The 20,991-nt window shown below is 45.7% G+C and overlaps 1 protein-coding gene and 1 long non-coding RNA gene across 6 annotated transcripts in view; one reads left to right on the top strand and one right to left on the bottom strand.

The window, feature by feature from the left end:
* PACSIN2 (protein kinase C and casein kinase substrate in neurons 2) overlaps positions 1 to 20,991 on the top strand; it is a 118,054-nt gene that overhangs the window by 46,328 nt on the left and 50,735 nt on the right. The window lies entirely within an intron of this gene.
* LOC112546542 (uncharacterized) lies at positions 13,467 to 15,880 on the bottom strand. Its single transcript, XR_016347148.1, has 3 exons — positions 15,354 to 15,880; positions 14,662 to 14,806; positions 13,467 to 14,277 (listed from the first exon to the last, which is right to left on the bottom strand). It is a non-coding gene; the product is annotated as an uncharacterized LOC112546542 (long non-coding RNA).

The following is a 20,991-nucleotide window of genomic DNA, read 5'->3' as shown; positions in this document are numbered from 1 at the left end:
ATATTCTCAACCATTTTCATAACGCATTCTTTGATAAAGTCACCCTCAGCAAAAGATTTGCAATTTTTAGCAATTAACGTTGCCACCTCATAGCTCGCCCTTGTGGTATTTTCATTTGACTCACGGGCTCTTGTGAAAAATCGCTGTTGTGACATTAAAACAGCTTCAAGTTGCTTCAACTTTTCACTGCGGTCGCGCCCTGTTAGCTTGTCGTATGTGCTATGTCTCGACTGGTAGTGTCTCTTGACATTAAATTCCTTATAAACAGCCACAGTCTCTTGGCATATCAGACAAACACAGTGATTCCGTATTTCAGTGAAGAAATATTCCACTTTCCACCTGTCCTGGAAGCGGCGGCCCTCACTGTCAACTTTCCTTCTCTTATTTACAGTTGTCATTTTTTGAAATTGACCAGAAGGGGAAGGGATCATGTGAGCGCAGTGCCAGAGGTTTTGGTCTAAGTGTGTTCGTCAGAGCACTAATACACTGCCCAACAAGAATTCTCTTGCCTTTGTGGCTGTGTGTGGTGAAGAGTCTAAGGAGGAGCTCGGGCGTGTTCGCAGCTCCACGTGCCCGAGCCCGCCAGGAAGCTGACAGCGCGCAGCACCAATCACAGGTACTGAGACGTTTCCTGATCTCTGCAGCTGCAGACCGGGAAAATGTCTCAGTACCTGTGATTAGCGCTGTGTGCTGTCAGCTTCCCAGTGGGTTCGGGTATGTGGAGCTGCGAACACACCCGAGCTCATCCTTAGTCCTGAGCGGCGCTCGGGGATTCGTTGGGGGCAATAAAAGATAGATATTGCCAAATTACCTGGGGGGCCGTATTAAACCGGAACACGGGCCGCAATTGGCCTGCGGGCCGGACTTTGGACATGCCTGGTCTAGACCATCCCTCATAGATGTCTGACTAACCTGCTCTTAAATATCTCCAGATATGGAGATTCCACAACCTCCCTAGGCAACTTATTCCAGTATTTAACCACCCTGACAGGAAGTTTTTCCTAATGTCCAACCTAAACCTCCCTTGCTGCAGTTTAAGCCCATTGCTTCTTGTCCTATCCTCAGAGGCAGGGGTGGCCTGAGGCAGGCTGTGGCACGCACGATTGGCACCCCCGCCTGCACAGCTGTTAATGGTGTGATGTCATCATGGGGCTACCCGTTGAAGGCGGCGCCCTAGGCGACAGCCTATACTCAAGGGCTGCCCCTGCTCAGAGGCTAAGGAGAACAATTTTTCTCCCTCTTCCTCGTGACCCCCTTTTAGATACCTGAAAACTGCTATCATGTTTTCCCTTAAACTTCTCCTCTCCAAACTAAACAAGCCCAGTTATTTCAGTCTTCCTCCATGTTCTCTAGATGTTTAATCATTCTTGTTGCTCTTCTCCAGTTTCTCCACATTTCTTGAAATGTGGTGCCCAGAACTGGACATAATACTCCAACTGAGGCCTAATCAGCACAGAGTAGAGTGGAAGAATGACTTCTCTTGTCTTGCTCACAACATACTTATGAATGCATCCCAGAATCATGTTTGCTGCCTTTTTTTCCCCCCCTTCCCAACAGCATCACACTGACTCATATTTAGCTTGTGGTCCACTATGATCTCTAGATCCCTCTCTGCAGTACTCGATCCTATACAGTCACTTCCCATTCTGTATGTGTGAGACTGATTTGTTCCTTCCCAAGTGGAATACTTTGCATTTGTCCTTATTAAACTTCATCCTATGTACTTCAGACTGTTTCTCCTGATCACTTTGAATGATGACCCTATCCTTCAAAGCAGTTGCAACCCCTCCCAGCTTCATATCATCTGCAAACTTAATAAGTGTACTCTCTATGCCGATACCTAAATCGTTGATGAAGATATTGAACAGAACCGGTCTCAAAACAGACCCCCGCGGAACCCCATTTGTTATGCCTTTCCAGCAGGATTGTGAACCTTTAATAACTACTCTGAGAACGGTTATCTAGCCAGTTATGCACCCGCCTTATAGTAGCCCCATTTACAAAAAGTTGTATTTGCCTAGTTTGATAATATCATGTGAGATTGTATCAAATGCCTTACTAAAGTCTAGGTATGCCATGTTCACCGCTTCTCCCTTATCCGCAAGACTCATTATCGTATCAATAAAAGCTATCAGATCGGTTTGACATGATTTGTTCTTTACAAATCCATGCTGGCTGTTACCTATCACCTTATTATCTTCCAGGTGTCTGCAGATGAATTCCTTAATTACTTGCTCCATTATCTTTCCTGACACAGAAGTTAAACTGACTGGTCTGTAGTTTCCTGGGTTGTTCTTGCCCTGGTGACTTGCAGACATCTAACTTTTCTAAGTGATTTTTAACTTGTTCTTTTTTTTTATTTTATCGTCTAAATCTACCCCTTCCCGCTAGCGTTCACTGTTAGGCATTAGTCATTAAGCATCTCTGCCATTTCCAAGTTTCCTGTTACTGTTTCTTCCTCTTCACTGAGCACTGGGAATACCCTGCCCTTGGTCTTCCTCTTGCTTCTAATGTATTTATAGAATGTTTTCTTGTTTCCCTGTATATCTGTAGCTAATTTGAGCTCGTTTTGTGCCTTTGCCTTTCTAATCTTGCCCTGTATACCTGTATTGTTTGCTTATATTCATCCTTTGTAATTTGTCCTAGTTTCCACTGTTTATGACTCCTTTTGTATTTTTAGATCATGCAAGATCTCCTGGTTAAGCCAAGGCAGCCTTTTGCCATACTTTTTATCTTTCCTACACAGCGGAATTGCTTGTTTTTGGGCCCTTAATAATGTCCCTTTGAAAAAGTGCCAACTCTCTTCAGTTGTTTTTCCCCTTAATCTTGCTTTCCTTGGGACTATACCTACCAGCTCTCTGATCTTACCAAAATCTGCATTCCTGAAATTATTTGTCTCTATTTTGCTGTTCTCCCTTCTTCTACAATTCCTTAGAATCATGAACTCTGTGATTTGATGATCACCTCCACCAAGCTTGCCTTCCACTTTCAAATTCTGAACCAGTTCCTTCTCCTTTGTTGAAATCAAATCTAGAACAGCTTCTCCCCTAGTAGATTTTTCAACCTTCTGAAATAAAAAGTTGTCTTCAATGGAGATGTTTAGTCAGTGAAAATAATTGTATTAAAATGTACTGAATGTATTGATCTTCATAAAATAGATACTTAAAATGCTATAACATTGAAGTTCGTTAAGAAATATATGAGTATAAGAGCTTTGGAATAATAGAAGAGAAAGATCAGTGTTCTATAATGAAGTACTTTTGTGACTAATACTTATGGCTTTGATCTGTGGCAAAGCAGAGACAAATGGGTGAAGGAAGATATTTAAATATTTCGATAATAACTGTGATCTTGCACTATCAGATAACTTGGTTTGTAATGCTGTGGTGGGATCAGGCCTCCCATCAGGTAGTTGATGATTTTATATGCTTAGTTCACAAGTAGGCTTGGCAAAAATTAATTTTTGTTGTCTTTTTTAAAATCTTAATGGATATTATCAATATTTATTTTTAAGCTTTTATGTTTATATTTTCTAAAAAAAATTGAGTTTAAGCATTTTTCCCCATTCTGACCTATTTAAATACTCACAGTTGCAGGAAGTTACAGGGGAGGTCAGACAATTTAATGACCATTGGCATTGAGATTAAAAGACCTTTTGAAAGCATTTTTCTTTGTGTATCTGTAAACTTTTATTTTGGTGGATGTATTTTTCGTTAGTTTGGGCACAGTGAAGTGTACTGACACTTATTGATTAAAAGAATCTAATCCTTCCAAGACTATATGCTAGCAGAGGTTATTGGATTTTGATGTTGGATCAGATATCAAGGGAATGCTTAGTTTGACCAGTTGAGACTTCTATTGGACAACTTTCAACCAGCTGCTGTATAGCTTCTTGGAAGACTTCTGTGGTTGAAATAGTCCATGCACTCTTGCGAAGACTCTGGATACCACATCATAAAATCTCGAATGGGCTTTCCATTTATTTTTTAGAACATTTTAGATCACTATTTTCTTCTCTTGGAGTGTCTTTGCAATGAATGTTTGCAGTTTCAGCACAGTGGATCTTATTTTGACTTACAGCTCCTTTAAGCAGAAACCAGACTAGTCAGTCAAAGAAGGCTGTGATTGGCTACTGCCCTGAAGACCTGGCCAGAAAGCATGAATTTTTCTCCAGCAATTGTAGGGGAGGTCACACAGCTTTACCAGATCTGCTCAGAGCAACAAAAAAGCAAAACAACTAAAAAGGGATCCTTTTTTATTTTTGCAATTCAGCTAACTGGATCTAAGCATTACTGGTCTATTATTTAACTGTGAGGGCTCTACATCAGGGTTCCTGGAAACAGCTTTTTGATGCTTAGGTAACTGACTCGATCAGTTTTCAGAGTGGAATGGATAGCTATCTCAGGCAGAAATACAACAGGAAGAATAGGGAGGCTGGCAGAAAAAGGTCCAAAATGCCCTTGCCTTGGGTCAGCCATGCCACACTTGCTGAGCTCACTGAAATCAAGTCATGCTGTGAATGGATTATATCCTGCTTTTTTCTAATTCTTCCATACTGCCAACCTTAGAGAAAAAGAGAGGGAGAACATAAAAGAACAAGACATACAAGAACAAGTGGTCAGTAAGGATCTTTCTAGCTTGCTGCTTATTTGTATTTTGCCTGCCTCTTTAACAAGGTGTCATTCTGCTCTTATGGAACTCTGCCTTGTTCGCTTAGGATTCCGTGAGACACAATGCCTGCTCCAGGTAAAGGGTTTCCCTACCTCTGCCTGGAGCTGGACCTTAGGGAGCATATATAATGTTCAACAAGTCAATTAGGCATCTATAGCACATCAGTAAGTTTGATTCTCCAGGTCTTATTTTATATTAGTTTATCTCTCTCTGCCCTACAAATAAGGGGGAACTGTGCATAGTCATTGTACAGTCAATGGTTAGGCTTTCAGAAGCTGATTTCTCTCATTTACCTCCTGTAAATCTGACCAACTGGAAAAGGAAAGAATAAGGCATCAGGGAAGGACCTTACAGATTCTGATCATAGGAGTCGCTGATCCACAGAGAAATTGCTAAGGTTCATTTTCTCAGTATAAGGGGAGAAGGAGGTGCAGGGACTTCCTTTTCTAGATCACGATCATACACAGTTTTGGAGGGTAAAGTGTCTAATAGGGACAAGAGAGGCTCTAGGAAGTGTAAAGAGGCTTCTCATATCCATCTTGATGGGAGTAAGAGTAGCCTTTTTTAGACTTGACTATAATCCACAGAGGAGGAACCACAGTCAGTTTGTCATGGAAAAGTCAATCGAAACTATTTGTAAGAGTATTATGCAGGCTCATGTTCTACTCAGTAAGTTCCTGAAAAAGGAAACCTGGGAGAGAAGGGTGGTTAGTCCACCCTAGTTATTCTGTTTTATACTCCCAAAATCAAGATAAACCTAATCTCAGGTTGATTATATGGCAAGTCTTTGTATTGCATTTATCTTAAAAATATCTAACCAGCCTTGGCTCTAAGTCTTGTGCTAGAGCAGTGGTTTCAACCTGTGGTCTGTAGATCACTAGGGGATCCGCAGACTGATTTCCAAAGGGGTTCACCCTGGCATTTGTAATATTTTTGGGGTCCACAAATGAAAAAAATGGTTGAACCACTATGCTAGAGCCATGAATGAATGGTTATACTTGTTCCTGTTGTCCTCTGGACTAGGACCCTTCCTTGAGAGTGAATTCCTTAGTAGTAACGGTCATGGAAGATTCTCCTACCTCCAGTAATAAAAGCAATGAGCTATAGCTATTAAAATCACATAGGCTCTGTCTGATGCTATGGGAAGCTGAATCTTAAGGCCAAGGAGGTACTGGCTACTGCTAAGCATTGAGGAGGCAGGCTCTTTTGGACTATAAATGGAGATGCCCTGAGAACCTTTAGATTTTATTTTAATCTTTATTTCTTTGAGAAATGGTTTGTGTACTTTGAAATAGGTGTGCGCTACACATGCACACCTCACTGAAAGCTTTCACCCTAGCGCAGGAGTGGGCAAAATCCTCTCAGCAGGCCAAATCAGGCCTGCTGAGGACTTTGATCCAGCCCACGAGGCAGTTCCAGATCCTGCCCTGTAGCGCATTGCCTCGGAGCGGGAGAGGGACGCGAGTCCTTCTGTTTCTATTTAAAGGACTCGTGACTTCCCCATGCCTTGCCTAGCAGCCACAGGGAAGGAGCAAGCCCTTTAAATAGAAGCAGTTAGAAGGGCTTGCAGCTTTGGCTCCCTAGCAATGTGCTAAAGGCGCGATGAGCTGCGAGCCCTTTCAGATGTTTCTATTTAAAGGGCTCTTGTGTTCCCCATGACAGGTGCAGGGAAGGTGCCAGCCCTTTAAATAGAAGCACTTAAAAGGGCTCACAGCTCCCTGCACCTCTAGCGCATTGCTAGGGAGCCAGAGTTCAGCCCTTTGAACTGTTTCTATTTAAAGGGCTTTCCTATGGGGTGGCTGCAATGCCTGGCAATCACCAGCAGGCGCAAGCCCTTTAAACTGAAGCAATTGAAAAGAACTCACAGCTCTGCCCCACTGGCCCGTTGCTTATGAGCTGCCCAGAGGTACGAGGCCTTTCAACTGTTTCTAGGCCAGGAGCTGCAAGCCTTGTTATATGGGAATGTAAGCCTCCATCCCAGACAACTCTGGGAGGAGACTAGCCTCTGGCACCCTCCCCTCAGTTCCAGGTCCCTTCCATTGGCCAGAAGTCAGGGGGGCGGGGACCCCAGGCCAAGCAAAGCTTCTGGTAGGGTAGCTCTCAACCTCACCCCTTCTGCCTGAGGCCCACCGCCCCTTCTGGAATTATTGCCCATCCTTCCCCATTGGTGTCTGTTGGGTCAGCTGTGAAGTCCCCTGGAGTGGTACTTCCATGGCAGTGTATGCAAAGATGCTGCTGTTTCCCTGCCCTCTCAGTTCTTATGCCAGTGATGGTTGTTGGAACAGTTCCAGTCTCTTGCTTCGCAAGTGTCTCGCAATTAACCTACTTGTAGGCCCAGTTAGTTGGTGGTTTTAGTTATGGTAGAATAGCTAGCAGTTTTAGTTGTTTAGGGGTTTCCCCATCTTAATTTCCCTTACTGGGGTATGTTGTGCTCCCAAGGGTTTAAAGCCACACTGATTTGCCTCAAGTGTCTGTGTAAGGGCCATCAGATTGACAAGTGCCCTATTTGTTGTAGCTTCCATCCCTGAGTGAAGGAAGAGCAGCACTGACATGCTGCTTCCATCAGGAGGAGCTTGTGTCAGTGATCTTGCTATACTATGGGACAGCTCTGCACCAAAGAAACACCACCCACAGTCACTACTTCCAATCCCTGGTGCAACACAAGTAGCCAGAGGGGAGCTGGCTGCCTATCAAGTCACCACTCAGGGACTCAAGTGGGGTTTGCCTGGTGTCAGGGCACCCATAAGCTACGTAGCAGCTCTGGCTCTGCCATTAAGCTTAATCGTTGTGGTTTCTCTGTCTAAGGAACAATGTGGGGAAGACATTGACCTCCCATCAACACCTGGTTCCACAGTCCCCGGCCTGACCAGGCACTAGGGACAAGGTGGACTGCCTGACGTGGGTACAATCTGGCAACCTGGCACTGTCCAAACTAATGTGTCCACTGTTCAAACTCAAAGCCACTCGTCCCCTCTCATACTTATCCTGGAAGGTGGCCTTTTTGGTTGTGATCACATCAGCCAGGAGGTCTCCATCAGGACTTCGAGCTTTGGGTACATGGTATTTTGTAAAGATAAAGTTTAATTATTCTTACCAAATGTGGTTTCAGTTTCATGTGAACTAGACTGCATACTCCACTCTGGAAGTTTGATGTGTTTTTGTGTTTTTGTATTGGGAGCACAAAGCAGTTTCGTAAGTCACCATTGCTCTTTATTGTCATCTCCAAGAGAACGAAAGGACTTCCCATCTCCTGTCAGCACATCACCTATTAGATCACAGTCTGCATAATGATGTGCTATGACGTGGCAAAAGTTCTGCCCCCATTGCTGACTGCACGCTATGAGAGCACAGGCTTCTTTGTCAGTGTTCCTATCGCACTTCCCCATAAAGGAGATGTGTAAGGCAGTGCCATGGTTGTCTCTATACTTTCACATCCCATTATACCATCATACAATAGGCAAGTGATGACACTGCTTTCAGTAGGCCTGTCTTTCTTTTGGCTACGGGATGTGCTCCAACCCCCTCCTCCAAGGAAACTGCTAGTGAGTTACATATTGTAATGAACATGAACTACAACTTAAAGAAAAAATGGTTATCTATCTCTTGTAATTGTTGTTCAAGATGTTTTCCTCATGTCCATTCCAAATCCCACTCACTTCCCTTCTGTCAGAGTATTCTGGCAAGAAGGAACTGAGAGGGTAGGTTGTGTGTGGGGGGGAGGGAGAAGGGGGGAGAGGAGAGAGGGAAGGTCAGCAGTGTCTTTTATATGCCAACATGGAGGTGCCACTCCCAGGGGGCTTCGCTGTTGACCTGACTAGTTCCGCTAGGGTAAAAGCTTTCTGATGATCGTGCACATGGGACACTCAAAAAACGTATTAAAATGGACGTGAGCAACACATTTCTAAACAGTTATGAGCAGTAGGTAACCTTTATTTATGTAAGGATCGTGTATCTCAAAGAAATACTGAACTTACTGTGTGTCTTTGAACTTTTTAAATCACATTTAGAAGTACTGGAGGACTAATTAGTTGGTTGAATATACCAATTGATATGAAGACTAAGGCGCTAGTGTGGGAAAACACTCTTCAGATTTCTTGCCACTTCTCCCTTCCCTTATTTCAGAGAACACCTCACACAGTGTCCACCTGTAACTGTTTGCTTGAAATATGCAATGTGATTCATTATTACACCTGAAAAATTAATCTTAGGCCAAGAAATCCATCCTGGAGTATATTTTTGGATAAAATGTAACTTTCAGCAATGTCACTGATTATCTTCCTCTTCCTCCATGTAAGAACATGAAAATATGAAGACTGAAATATTGCCTCTGCTTCAGTCGGTAACTGCTTTCCCTGGAGGGGGAAAAGTCTTAAAGCTTGTGTATCCTGCCACTTTGCTTCACTGTAACTGTCTTGCGTAGCAAGTTACAGAACTGTAAAGCACCAATGTAAATAGGCTCCTAGCGCTGTTAGCTACACTCCTCATTGAGGTGGTTTTTCCTACAGTGCTAGGAGAGCTCCCTTTTCCCTTCTACCCGCCCCCAGCACTGGTGCCGCTACCAGACTGTCACGGCAGCTCTTTAAACTTGGCAGCGTAGACACAGCCTTTGAGCTGTACCCATTCTCTCCCCAATGCCAAGCATTCCACAGACGTGAGGATTCAATCTGTTCATTAACGGATTCTTGCAGAAGTCATATGTTTAAAGATAGAGATCCTAAATTACACCAGAGCTGCCATTTACAATAGTTTTTTCTACCACTAGTTGAGCCAAAGAACACTTGTTTACACAATAGTATATGAACCACCCAGAGATCTCTCAAAGGTAGCAGGCATTACTGGTATGCTGCTTTACCTTTTTGGCCTCTCTTTAAGAGCATCTTCCAACGTGCTATCTAGTATTAACTTGTTTTCACTAGTGGATAACCAGTGTAGGTCTTGCAGAAGACATTGATAGGTGTATTTTCTGATGCAGTTTTGCTTATTTTACAATGTAGGCAAAGTCCTGTTTTCCTGACCATATTAGGAATCTCACAGGGGATAGTTTGCTTCCACAATATTCTAAGCCTCTTTCCGGTCAGTACAGTACTCTACCTGAAAAAGATCCCACTTTTTGCTAGGTTCATGTTGCAGGTACTTATCTGGATGTCCTTGTGTTCCTGCTGCTTATTCTGTGTCTGCAGTATTTCTGGCAGTGTGTATGTTTGCACACCTTTGCCCTTCCACCAAAACAACACCTAGACCTCTGTTGTGTTAAGTCTGCTGTAGAACCCTTTGACCCATGTAACTTGGATCTTGACTAGCCCTTACATGTGGCCTGTGTCTTTGGGTGTTTAATTCTATTTTTTTCATCTGTTTTAGTCCAAAAAGCAACTTAAGTGCTTCTTACATTTAATTTGAATAAAAGGTGACTATTACACCTTCCAGCCTTCATGAGATTACCAACATTTCATTGTTTTATCATTGTTTTCTTTGGTTCATTTGTACATATTTTAAAATCTAATTGGTGCACTCTTCTTAGAAAAGCCCACAAAACAGCCTTTATGCAACTTGTCATGGAATAAAACAGATTTGTCACTATCCATGAGTAAACAGTCACTCTGCAGTTGATATATTCAGAAGCTTGTGGCCATAGTTTATTGTGCTGTTACAACTCCAGTTGCATCTATCAGGGCTTTGATGTCTTGGCTGAGAGTAAAGGTCTCTTCATCAACATACTTCAGTGTGTTATTACATATTCAAAAGCTTCAAAGGGTAACAGAGTTAGTCTGTAACAGGAAAAAATTTAAAAACAAATTGTCTAGTAGCACCTTAAAAGAGTAACAAAACATGGCAGGTGTGTCTAGACTACAGGGTTTTTTGGAAAAAAGTGACCTTTTCTTGAGAGAACTTCCCCTGCGTCTAGACTACTGCTGTGTTCTTTCGAAAGTAAATCAAAAAGAGAGCATCCAGACTGCCTGGGTGCTCTTTCAAAAAAGCGGCTTGCTTTTTCGAAAGTACTGGTTGTAGTCTAGATGCTCTTTTTCGAAAGAGGCTTTTTCAAAAGAGGCTTGCAGTCTAGACGTAGCTGCAGCTGGTATCATGAGTTTTCATGGGCACAACCCACTTTTCAGATGGATCTGGACTTCCAACACTCCTGTCAAGAATAAATATGGGAAGGGGGTGAAAGGAGGGGGAGAAGGAGAAAAATGATTACATGGTTCTTCTCTAAAAGTCCCTCTAATTTTCTTGAGCCCACAGGATCCATCATCCCCATTCTCCTTTTGTCCCATTGCCAAGGGATATGCAGAAGGTCACAGTATGTTGAAATCAGAGAGGGTTGGTGTAGTAAATCTGTCAGCTTTAGGGAACAATACCATTCTAGACTAATGAAAGAACAGACCTCCAGTGTATCAGTAGGCACAGGTTTAGAACTATTTGATGATAGCTCCAGTCCTGGCTAGCAAAGATGTATTGGTGATGTCTTCTAACATTTCAGCACTGGCTTTTATCAATGAGGAAGAAGGTACCAGATCCTCAACCTTGTCTCTGTTCCTACCGTAAAAGAAAGAGGAAGCATCTTCAGTTTTCTAAAGCACTACATGCAAAATGAGAATAAACATCATAGCAAGTATTTAAGAAAGTAAATGATAAATCCAGGAGAGACAAGTGTACAGCCCTTCTCAAGTAGTCTGGCCTTCAGTTGATCTATTTGTTTCCAAACCCCAGCAAAGAAATTCAGGTCTTATTCAGATGGCATGATTGTAGCGATATTCTTTTATAGCTAAAAATGTGCGTCTGTCGTTTATTGCCCACGCTGTTCTCCAGGATGGAAGTGTGCACACACAAAAGTAAGTTGAGTGGCCCCACATTGTTCTGGTTCTCATGGTCAATTTACTGACAGCTACCCTCAGTTATGTCTCCTCTACAAGTATTTGCTCCCAAAGACAAATTTCTGTATCCAAACCCATAAAAAAATGTGGATACATAAGTGTCAATTAAAACACTATTTAGATTGCAACACGTTTGGCTTTAAAATAATAATCTGCAAATAATAAATATAATAAAATATAATATTTAAAATATTCAGGGCATCTTTGAGGGTCATATCTATCTAGATGGATTCAGTTAATGCAAGGGCAGAACAATTTTTTAAAAGAGCTCTTGCAGTAAAATCTTAAAATTGTACTAATCCCTTAGACCAGGGGTTCCCAATCTTTTTCGGTCCCCCTACCCCCTTGGCTTTTAGTAAACCTTCCCATGCCCTCTATTCAATATGAAAGGAAATAAATTCTAGACTCTAGAATCCACAACTTTTTTCACTAACACTACTACTTTTAGAATATTTCAATTAGGATAATCCAGTTATTTACCAGATATTCCCCATACCTCCTTAACAAGCTTCTTGTACCCCCTGGGGGTATGTGTACCCCAAGTTGGGAACCCCTGCCTTAGACTCTAAAATCCAAATTTAATCATTTCCAGCTCACTAGAGAGGATTGTCCTCATGCAGACATGTTTTCTTCAGTGCTATACATTTCAAATCCATACCGATTAAGGACCTCCTCTTGGAAGCTAGCTCTTGTATCCAGTGCTCTAAGCATCTTGTAAAATTCCTGGTCAGAAGTGTCATGGATTTGCTATCCTTAAAGGTTGCCATACTGGGTGCAGTTACTTCAGGAACGAACATTTATTGAAACTAAGATCTTATTGAGGAAAGACAACATTGCAGTGCTTAATTTTTGTCCAGACTGAGCTCTGGCATCTATAGGCTTGGCAGGTTGTAGGCCTAGGACATCTGGAGTTTGAGTCAGTTACGAAAGTTTACAAAAAAAAATTACTTCGGCCCTGGTACCTAATTATGTGAGCCCTAACATCTTTCATTAAAACTAAGCACTGGATTACTGCATTTCTCATGAGGCATAGTTCTAAATCATTACTCCCAAAATTAACCTGGTTACAAGAAATTGTTTTATGCCCATGTGGACGAAACACCTTAAAGACCTCCAGACACAAATGACATGTCGGAGTGCTAAAAATTAACATTGAGTGCAGTAATCCAATTCAGGAATTCTATAGCTGTGATCTCTAAACCTCAGATAATAAATTTAATAACATCTAGCAAGGCTTGAATTAGTAGATGACTGAATTGTTATATTTCAGAAACTGTAAAAGGTAGAAGCCAATTTGCTCCCCGCCCTCCAAATATGCATGCTCATTTATTCAGAGCCATAGTACCCTTCTGTCCTGAAGGAGCATATCCAGCATACAGAAAAGTAGGGTGACCACCAGGTAACATTAAGAGCTTCACTAAGGTGTGTGTGTGTGTGTGTGTGTGTGTGTTTTTTAATAAATTAATTGCATTGTCTCCCTTAGTTTCTGCCTTTGGAGACAGGGATTTGCATACTATGATCACCCCTTGTTTTAAATAGAAAATAAGTGAAAGATGCATCTATCTTATTCATTTATTTTCTTTCTCTGACACTGCTATTGGATATCCCATTGTAATGGAACAATAGATTTTTCTGAGCAAAGAATGGTAAATTAAGGCCCATTTTCCTAAGAATTTCCTTTCTTCTAGCGCAGTGGGTCGGCAGCCTTTTCAAACCAAAGAGCCAAACTACATCAAAATTCAGAAAAAGTTGACAACAAAAAGCCATATAAGAATGCCAATTTGCATGACTGAAAATATGCAACTTACTATTATTGATAATTGACATAATGATTAATAATAGCAGAAATGAAATCCAGCTTCATGTGTGCATTCAGGTTATCTTCTGTCACACTTATGGCAGGGGACTGGTGATGTGAAGGTGCAGGAGTCTGGGTTGGGATGTATGAAGGGCTTAGGACAGGGGACTTGGGTGTATGATGGCCTCAGGGCACAAAGTTATGGTATGTGGGGTTGCAGGAGTGTTATGGCAGAGGACTGGGAGTGTGGGGGTGCATGAGTTTGGGAATGTGGAGATGTAAGGGACTCAGGGCAGGGGGTTCAGGTATATGATGGGTTCAGGGTTGGTTTGAGGGGGGTGCAGGAGTGTTATGATGCTGTGGTCAGATGGGGGCTGGGCCAATTGGAGTCTTATTCGCAGGCTTCATTTTTAAATAGAATAAAATATTATGTCCAACACAAAAGGTTTCAACATTGTCTTTAGGGTTGGGGGCCACTGACCCACAAAAAAAATCAGTTGGGGACCACACAAGTGGGGAGGGATGACTACATCCAGAATCCCCTAACCCTCTCTTATATGGCCCCCAACTGAAATACCTCACTCCCCTGGTGCTCCAGCTCCATGGTAGGGGAAGGGGCAGGGAGGATTTAGGTTTAGGGCCTCAGGCCAGATTATGGATGCGATTGGGTAATTGATTGGACCACTTGCATTCTCCCTCACCCCTTGCTGCCTCTATATCAGAGGCGGTGGGGGGGGGGGAGTGGGAGGCAGTATTGTGGGGAAACTGGCTTTTAAATCAGTTCTCCCTAGCACTGTCTCCCTAGCATTAGTCACAGGGCTGTGCATATGCCGTAAGCACCTCAAGGTGTTAGCGCCTTACTGGATCATGTCCACAGTTGTGCCACCCATCAGTTCCTTCTCTATCGTCCCTGGCTGCAGATCCACGTCAGTGTTTTGCCTGGTTTGAGAAGATAAAATAGCAGTTCTTCTAGTTAGTAGTTAGTTTCTTTAGTAGTTGGATGGATAGTTTCTTCATCGAGTAGTGTCCCTATGGTTGCTGCACTGAAGGTGTTAGGCTCGTCCCTCTGCTGCAAGTCAGAGATTTTTCATTAGCAGTAGCCCAGCCAGACTGCTTATGTGCGCTCGCTATCTCGCGCCATTCACGCTCCTTTGTGGCGCGCATTCTGGCCCTGCCAATTCCTCCTAACCGTCCACAGCCGCAGATGGACTCTGGATGAGTATTCGTCTGCCACTACCACGCTGAGAGTGGCTAATTATGTGGCTCTCCTCGCCAACTACGACTTCAACTATACTGAGATGGTTGCTCTACTAGAATACTTACCTGATGCCAAGAGGCAGATGCTGAAAGCGGTTGTCCAGGAAGGCTATACAGCGCTATGGATCACCCTCGACATTGCAGACTACGGCCTTCTCGGTGGTCATGCTTGTGCGCCTCCTGGCTCCACCTCGCATTGGTCCCAAAAGACCTACAATAAAAGGTAGAGGACTTACCTTTTGACAAACAGTTGCTTTTTGCCCAAAATACTGATTAAATATTCCACCCGGGCAAGGACTCTTGCACCACATTGAGAATGCTGAGAATGTACACGCCACCGTACAGATGCAGGAGATACAATAAGCAGAGATGGTTCTCTTATGCCGCGCCCCGCTTTAGGCCATATGACCAACCCAGACAGAGACAACGTCCACAGAAGTGTCACCAGCAGCCCAACAAAGCGTCCAATCAATAAGACGCCGGGCAGCAGGTTTGACGTGTCAATTGAAGGACTGCGTGCCATCCATCCCCCTTACAGAGATTCCGCACAACACAGGCGGTTTATTTCATCACTGGTTGAGGCCATACTACCCACCCTGGTTCGCTATAACCACCGACCGTTGGGTGCGAGAGATCCTCACATCGGGCTTAACCATCCTTTTCACTACTCTGCCCCCTCCTGCCCCTCCTTCCCCGTCCCTTTTCAGGGATCCCTCTCCCGAACCTCTTCTGCACCAAGATGTTTCATGCCTCCTTACTGTCGGGGTAGTGGAGAGGGTACCAGATCAATTCCAAAGGAAAGGACTCTATTCCCAGTACTTCCTCACCCGAATGGAGGCTGGAGGCCTATCCTGGACCTGCGCTGGCTCAACCACCACCTTCGAAAACACAAATTCAAAATGGTCATGTTAGCCTCAGTCATTCCAGCTCTAGACAAAGGGGATTGGTTCGTGTCCCTCATTTTATAGGATGCCTACTTTCGCATAATGATACACCCAGCCCACAGGAGGTTCCTCCGTTTCGTAGTGGGCATGGAACACTAGCAATACAGAGTGCTACTGTTTGGTTTCTCGGCAGCACAGAGAGTATTTTCCAAGACCCTAGCAGTCGTTGCTGCCTACCTTTGACATCTTGGCATCACGATCTTCCCCTATCTGGATGACTGTCTATTGAAGGCCCCCACCTTAGATGAGGCTACGTTGGTGGTCAACACAACCAGGGCAGCATTTGAAACCCTGGGGCTAATTATCAACCTGGCAAAATCTTCCCTAACACTGTCCCAATCTCTGGAATTCATCGGGGCGAGGCTGGATTCGATAACTGTAAGAGCATACTTACCCCTAGACAGGTTTCATACCATCCAAGATCTGGTACATACCATAGTGGTCGCTCCCAAGACCCCCATACTTACCTGCCTACAGTTGCTGGGACACATGGCTGCCATTACTTATGTTTTGTCTCACGCAAGGCTCCATTTACTGTGCCTTCAGCATTGGGTACTTACTATATATGGGCCAGGGATCCAGAGCACGCGCAAGGCAGTTGCTGTTCCCAGATATGTTAGGGACTCATTAGTGTGGTGGTGCACCCCCAAGAATGTTATTGGGCGTTCCATTCCAAGGCCCAAAACCAGCTGCACAACTCACCACAAATGCATCCTTACTTGGTTGGGGGGCCCACTTACGGAACTATCATGCTCAAGGTCTGTGGGCACCTCAGGAGTCCCTGCAGCGCATAAACTTCCTTGAATTGCGGGTGGTGTTCAATGCTTGCAAACACTTTCTACACATCATACGAGTTACCACAGTACAGATCCTCACCGACAACATATGCACCATTTATTACATCAACTGGCAGGATGGTTCTCAATCCCTCTGCACCAAATCCATCCACTTATGGAACTGGGCTGTCTGACATGGGATCACCCTTACTGCGGCGTACCTCCCCGGTAAGAACAACACTATTGCAGATGTCCTCAGCAGGAGTTTTCCCCCACAAAACAAGTGGGAACTGCTCAACGACATGGCCTGCAACCTCCTTGAGCACTGGGGATACTCCAATATAGACCTATTCGCCACCCAGTACAACAAAAAGGGTTTGTCTAGATTACATGGCTCCATCGACGGAGCCATGTAAGCTAGTTTGCCCGACATAGTCAATGAAGTGGGGATTTAAATAATCCTCGCTTCATTAAAATAAAAATGGCTGCCACGTTGTGCCAACAGTCAGCTGATCCGGCACAGCATGGCAGTCTAGATGCGGATCGGTTGACAAGGGAAGCCTTTGTTGACCGCTCTCTTATGCCTCATGAAAATGGTAATTTTCCAGTCTGGGAAGAAAGTTTTGTCTTGCACCTCTCCAAAGAGACCGAAGTTGCTAAATGTGTGTGTCATGCACCTTTCCAAACCATCCTATGCTGATATTGGTGAAATGTCTCTTGTGATCTACCAGCACCTGCCATTGAGAAGTACTCCTTGCAGTTTATGTACTCGTCCCACCACAGTTAGAGAACCCCAGCCACTATGCCCTTTGCATTTTCCAGAGTCACTACCCTTTGCAGCAGAAGTGTATTGATTGTCTTGGCTACTTGGATCACAGCAGCCTCCACTGTAGACTTACTTTCTTTGAATTGATTCCCATCTGACATTGCAAGTTTCCACAGGGCTTTTGCCACTTGCTTCTCAACTGTCAAAGTGGGTCTCTTTCTGGTATTGCTGTGCTTCAGGGTGGGGGGAAAATAATTAAAGTTTAGTAAAAGTGGCCTTAATACGCAAAAAATTTTTTTGCAGACACTGCTAATTGTTCCTCTTTGAGTAGTGTCCCTGTGGGTGCTCCACTATAGGTGTTGGACTCGTACCAGCGCCGCAGTCTGGAGAGTTTTTCCCAGCAATAGCCCCCAGTGGACCGCGCATGCGCAGAAGACTCCATGCACTGTTCGTGCTTTTTCTGTCACGTGGTCCGATGCGCCAGTTCTTCCACAACCGTCCATGGCTGCAGACAGAGTTGGAACAAGCTCCTGCTCCGCTCTGAGGAGAAATTAGAAATTAGTTACTCGTTTGTCCCAGTTAGTCCCCTTCCTCATAGCTATAGTTCGTTAAAGTTACTGTTAGTTCTTAGTTTTTTTTTTTAAACTAAGTTTGGTTCCTGTTCACCATTACCGTTATCCGCGGGCACGTTAGGACTCACCCGATGGACAACCTTCACCATGCCCGGCTCTCCGGGCTTCAAAAAATGCACCTCATGTGGCGAAGGTATGCCGGCATCGGATTGCCACTCCCGATGCATACGCTGCTTGGGGGAAGGCCACATTCCCCAAAAGTGCGGCCACTGTTCGAAGCTGACCGCCAGGGCCAGGTGCGACAGGGAGATGTGCCTGAAAATGTTGCTTTTCAACAAGGCACTTCAGCTGCCACCGGCGGGACAACAGGTGGGCTACCCGATGCCCCGTAAGGCCCACCAGACTAAAAGCTCCACTCCATCACGGAGTGTAACCGCAGGTGACGCGCCGAGCATGTCCAGACTCGCTTCAAGGCATGGCGTGGCAAAACCTGTTAAGGCCCAAAGTACATCAGTGCCTAGCCTGGTGCCTTCGTCGATGTCAGCGCCGGTGTCCCGCCCAGCACCATGCCCCGAGTTGGCGCCAGCAGCAGCATCGAGAGTTCATGCGGCATCGCCACCTGCAGTGGCACTGCTGGCGGCACTGAGACCGGAGCCGGTGCTGAGAATGGCATCAAGCGTTGCCCCTGCCTTACCAACAGCACTGAGGGCAGAGATGGCACTGAGGGTAGCATGGAGAAAGCTGGCACAGGACTCTGCTCCGCGTGGCTCTGTATCGAGCACTGTGCGTGACAAGCCGACACCAAGAGTCTCTTGGGGTGACTTCGCACTGCAGCTACATTCGGCACCATCCGTGGAACCGGCACAGCTTGCACCATTAGAAGTGAGCCTGGCCGCCTTCACTGGCCTCATTGACTAGATCATCATCCCTGGGACAAGAACAATCCGAGTCCGGATCGGTCATCTCAGTCTCCGGTAGTCCTGCCCCCGTGCCTCCATCACCTACGACAATTCCTATCAAAGCCCAGAGGAAAACCAGGCATATGCGTACACCTTCACCCAGTCCAGAGAGGGCAGTGTTTTCGCCTAAGCCTTCGACCTCACCACAACGTGACAGATGAGATTGACAGACACCGATCGCCCTCAAGGCGTTATTGGAGGTTCCCAAGACAATCTATTAAGTCTCCCCGTTATCACTGCTATTATTCCAGATCCCTGTCTCACTGTTCGTTCTGGTCACGTTCACCGATCTCCCTGGCTCGTTTGCACCACTGCCGTTATAGGAGTGTGAGCTCATACTTTCCTGGACACTCATACCATAGACATCACCACTACACTTGTGATGCCTCTTTTTATTGGGATCGCCCACGCTGCTCCACATGGTTGCCACATTTATCATCATACAGTCCCCAGTCTCACTCGCCACAGTTGCCAACTCAGGTCATTCTCCCTCCTGCTCGGGTGCCTCCGACACCCACAGGCAGTGCCCCATTAGATTCTACCCACCATGGCGGCGATGCCCACTCTCTGCCTGCTGAACAACAACAGTTGGACTCTCCAACCAATTTATCGTCGTCTTCGCCAGATGATGCAGTGTTCAATGACGATTCTTCTCCAATAGATGATAAACAATTTCTTAGAACTTTTTAGGAGGGTGGCCCACTTGCAGAATTTGCATACCTCAGAAGCGCCTCAAAAGCAGCATGCTCTTCTGAGAAATCTTTGGCATTCTAGCGGGGCAAAATTGGCTCTCCCTTTCGACAAGGCAATTTTGGAGATATCCAACAATATATAGCAGATGCCAGCTTCTGTACCACCAACGAACAAGCGCACCGACAAGAAATACTTTGACGCCAAGGACGTAGAATTCCTTTTTACATATCCCCTGCCCAATTCCATCATTGTCGAGGCTGCCCAACAGAAGTCTAGATCTTCACAAAGCAAGACCACAGCTCCTGACAAGGAAGCTAAACGACTAGACCTCCTTGGAAGGTACTGCCACCCTAAGGATGGCCAACTATCCTGTCCAACTTGTGAACCATGATTTCAACAACTACTCCAAGTTGGTGCCACTCATGGAGCATTTCCCCGACTCCAAAAAGCAGCTCCTTAGGGCGGTAGTGCAAGAGGGTTATAAGACAGCCCTCATTGCACTCCAAATCTCACTAGACATCGCTGATGCTACGTCTAGAACCACTGCAACATCAGTGGTCATGTGGCGTGCCTCATAGCTTCACTTGGCCGCTGTGCCCAAAGATCTCCAGCCTAAAGTGGAGGACCTGCCTTTTGACCGGCGTTCCCTATTCGCACAGAACACCGACCAGTTATTCCATTCTGGAAAGGACTCCTGAACAACCCTGAGAATACTTGGGATGTACACGCCGCCCTTCAGGCGTAAGAGTCGACCCCTACAACAAGCAGAGGCCCTTTTTCAGGCCTTACGATCAGCAGAGGCAAAGGCAACGCCCTCAGAGATGGTGCCAGCAACCTACTAAGGTGTCGAATCAGCAACAGTCTCGGCAGCAAGTTTGACATGTCAGTCTAGGGACTTTGCGCTATTCCCCTTTGAGAGGCTCCCGGCAAAGTAACCAAGCCGTTCCACCACCAATTGAGGCCTTACCATCCCCATTGGTTCACTATAACTACCAACCGATGGGTCAGAGAGCTCATGACCTCCGGCCTCACCATTCCGTTTTCCACCCTGCCCCCTCCCACTCCTCCTTCCCTGTCCCTTTTCAGGGGCCCCTCTCAAGAGCCTGTGTGTAGCCGGCCAGAGTAAGTTTCAGGTCGGACACTGGACTCTCAAGGTACAAAATACACCACACAGGTATCTGACAAACACAAGTACTGTATTTTCCGGCGTATAGGGCGACTGGGCGTATAAGACGACCCCCTATCTTTTTAATTAAAAGATAGGGTTTCATCTTATACCCCAGCGCCCCGCCGCCTCCTTTGCTCCCGGTGTCCCTGGTCTGCTGGAGATGGTCCCCAGCAGACCAGAGGCACCGGGAGCAAAGCCGCCAGGAGCGCCTGGGCTCCCCCCCCCCCCCCGCTGCCGGAGCCCCTCCGCGGCTTTGAAAGCCTCGGGGGAAGCCGGCGGCGGGGCATCCCAGGCGCGCATAGGCTGCCCGCCCGCCGGAGCCCCTCCGCGGCTTTGAAAGCCTCGGGGGAAACCGGCGGGGGGGGCATCCCAGGCGCGCATGGGCTGCCCCCCCGCCGGAGCTCCTCCGCGGCTTTGAAAGCCTCGGAGGGGCTCCGGCGGGCGGGCAGCCTATGCGCGCCTGGGATGCCCCGCCGCCGGCTTCCCCCGAGGCTTTCAAAGCCGCGGAGGGGCTCCGG

Source organism: Pelodiscus sinensis, chromosome 1 (genome assembly GCF_052426305.1).
Source record: "Pelodiscus sinensis isolate ZL-2025 chromosome 1, ASM5242630v1, whole genome shotgun sequence".
NCBI classification, from domain to species: domain Eukaryota; kingdom Metazoa; phylum Chordata; order Testudines; family Trionychidae; genus Pelodiscus; species Pelodiscus sinensis.
This window is presented reverse-complemented; position numbering and strand designations above follow the sequence as displayed.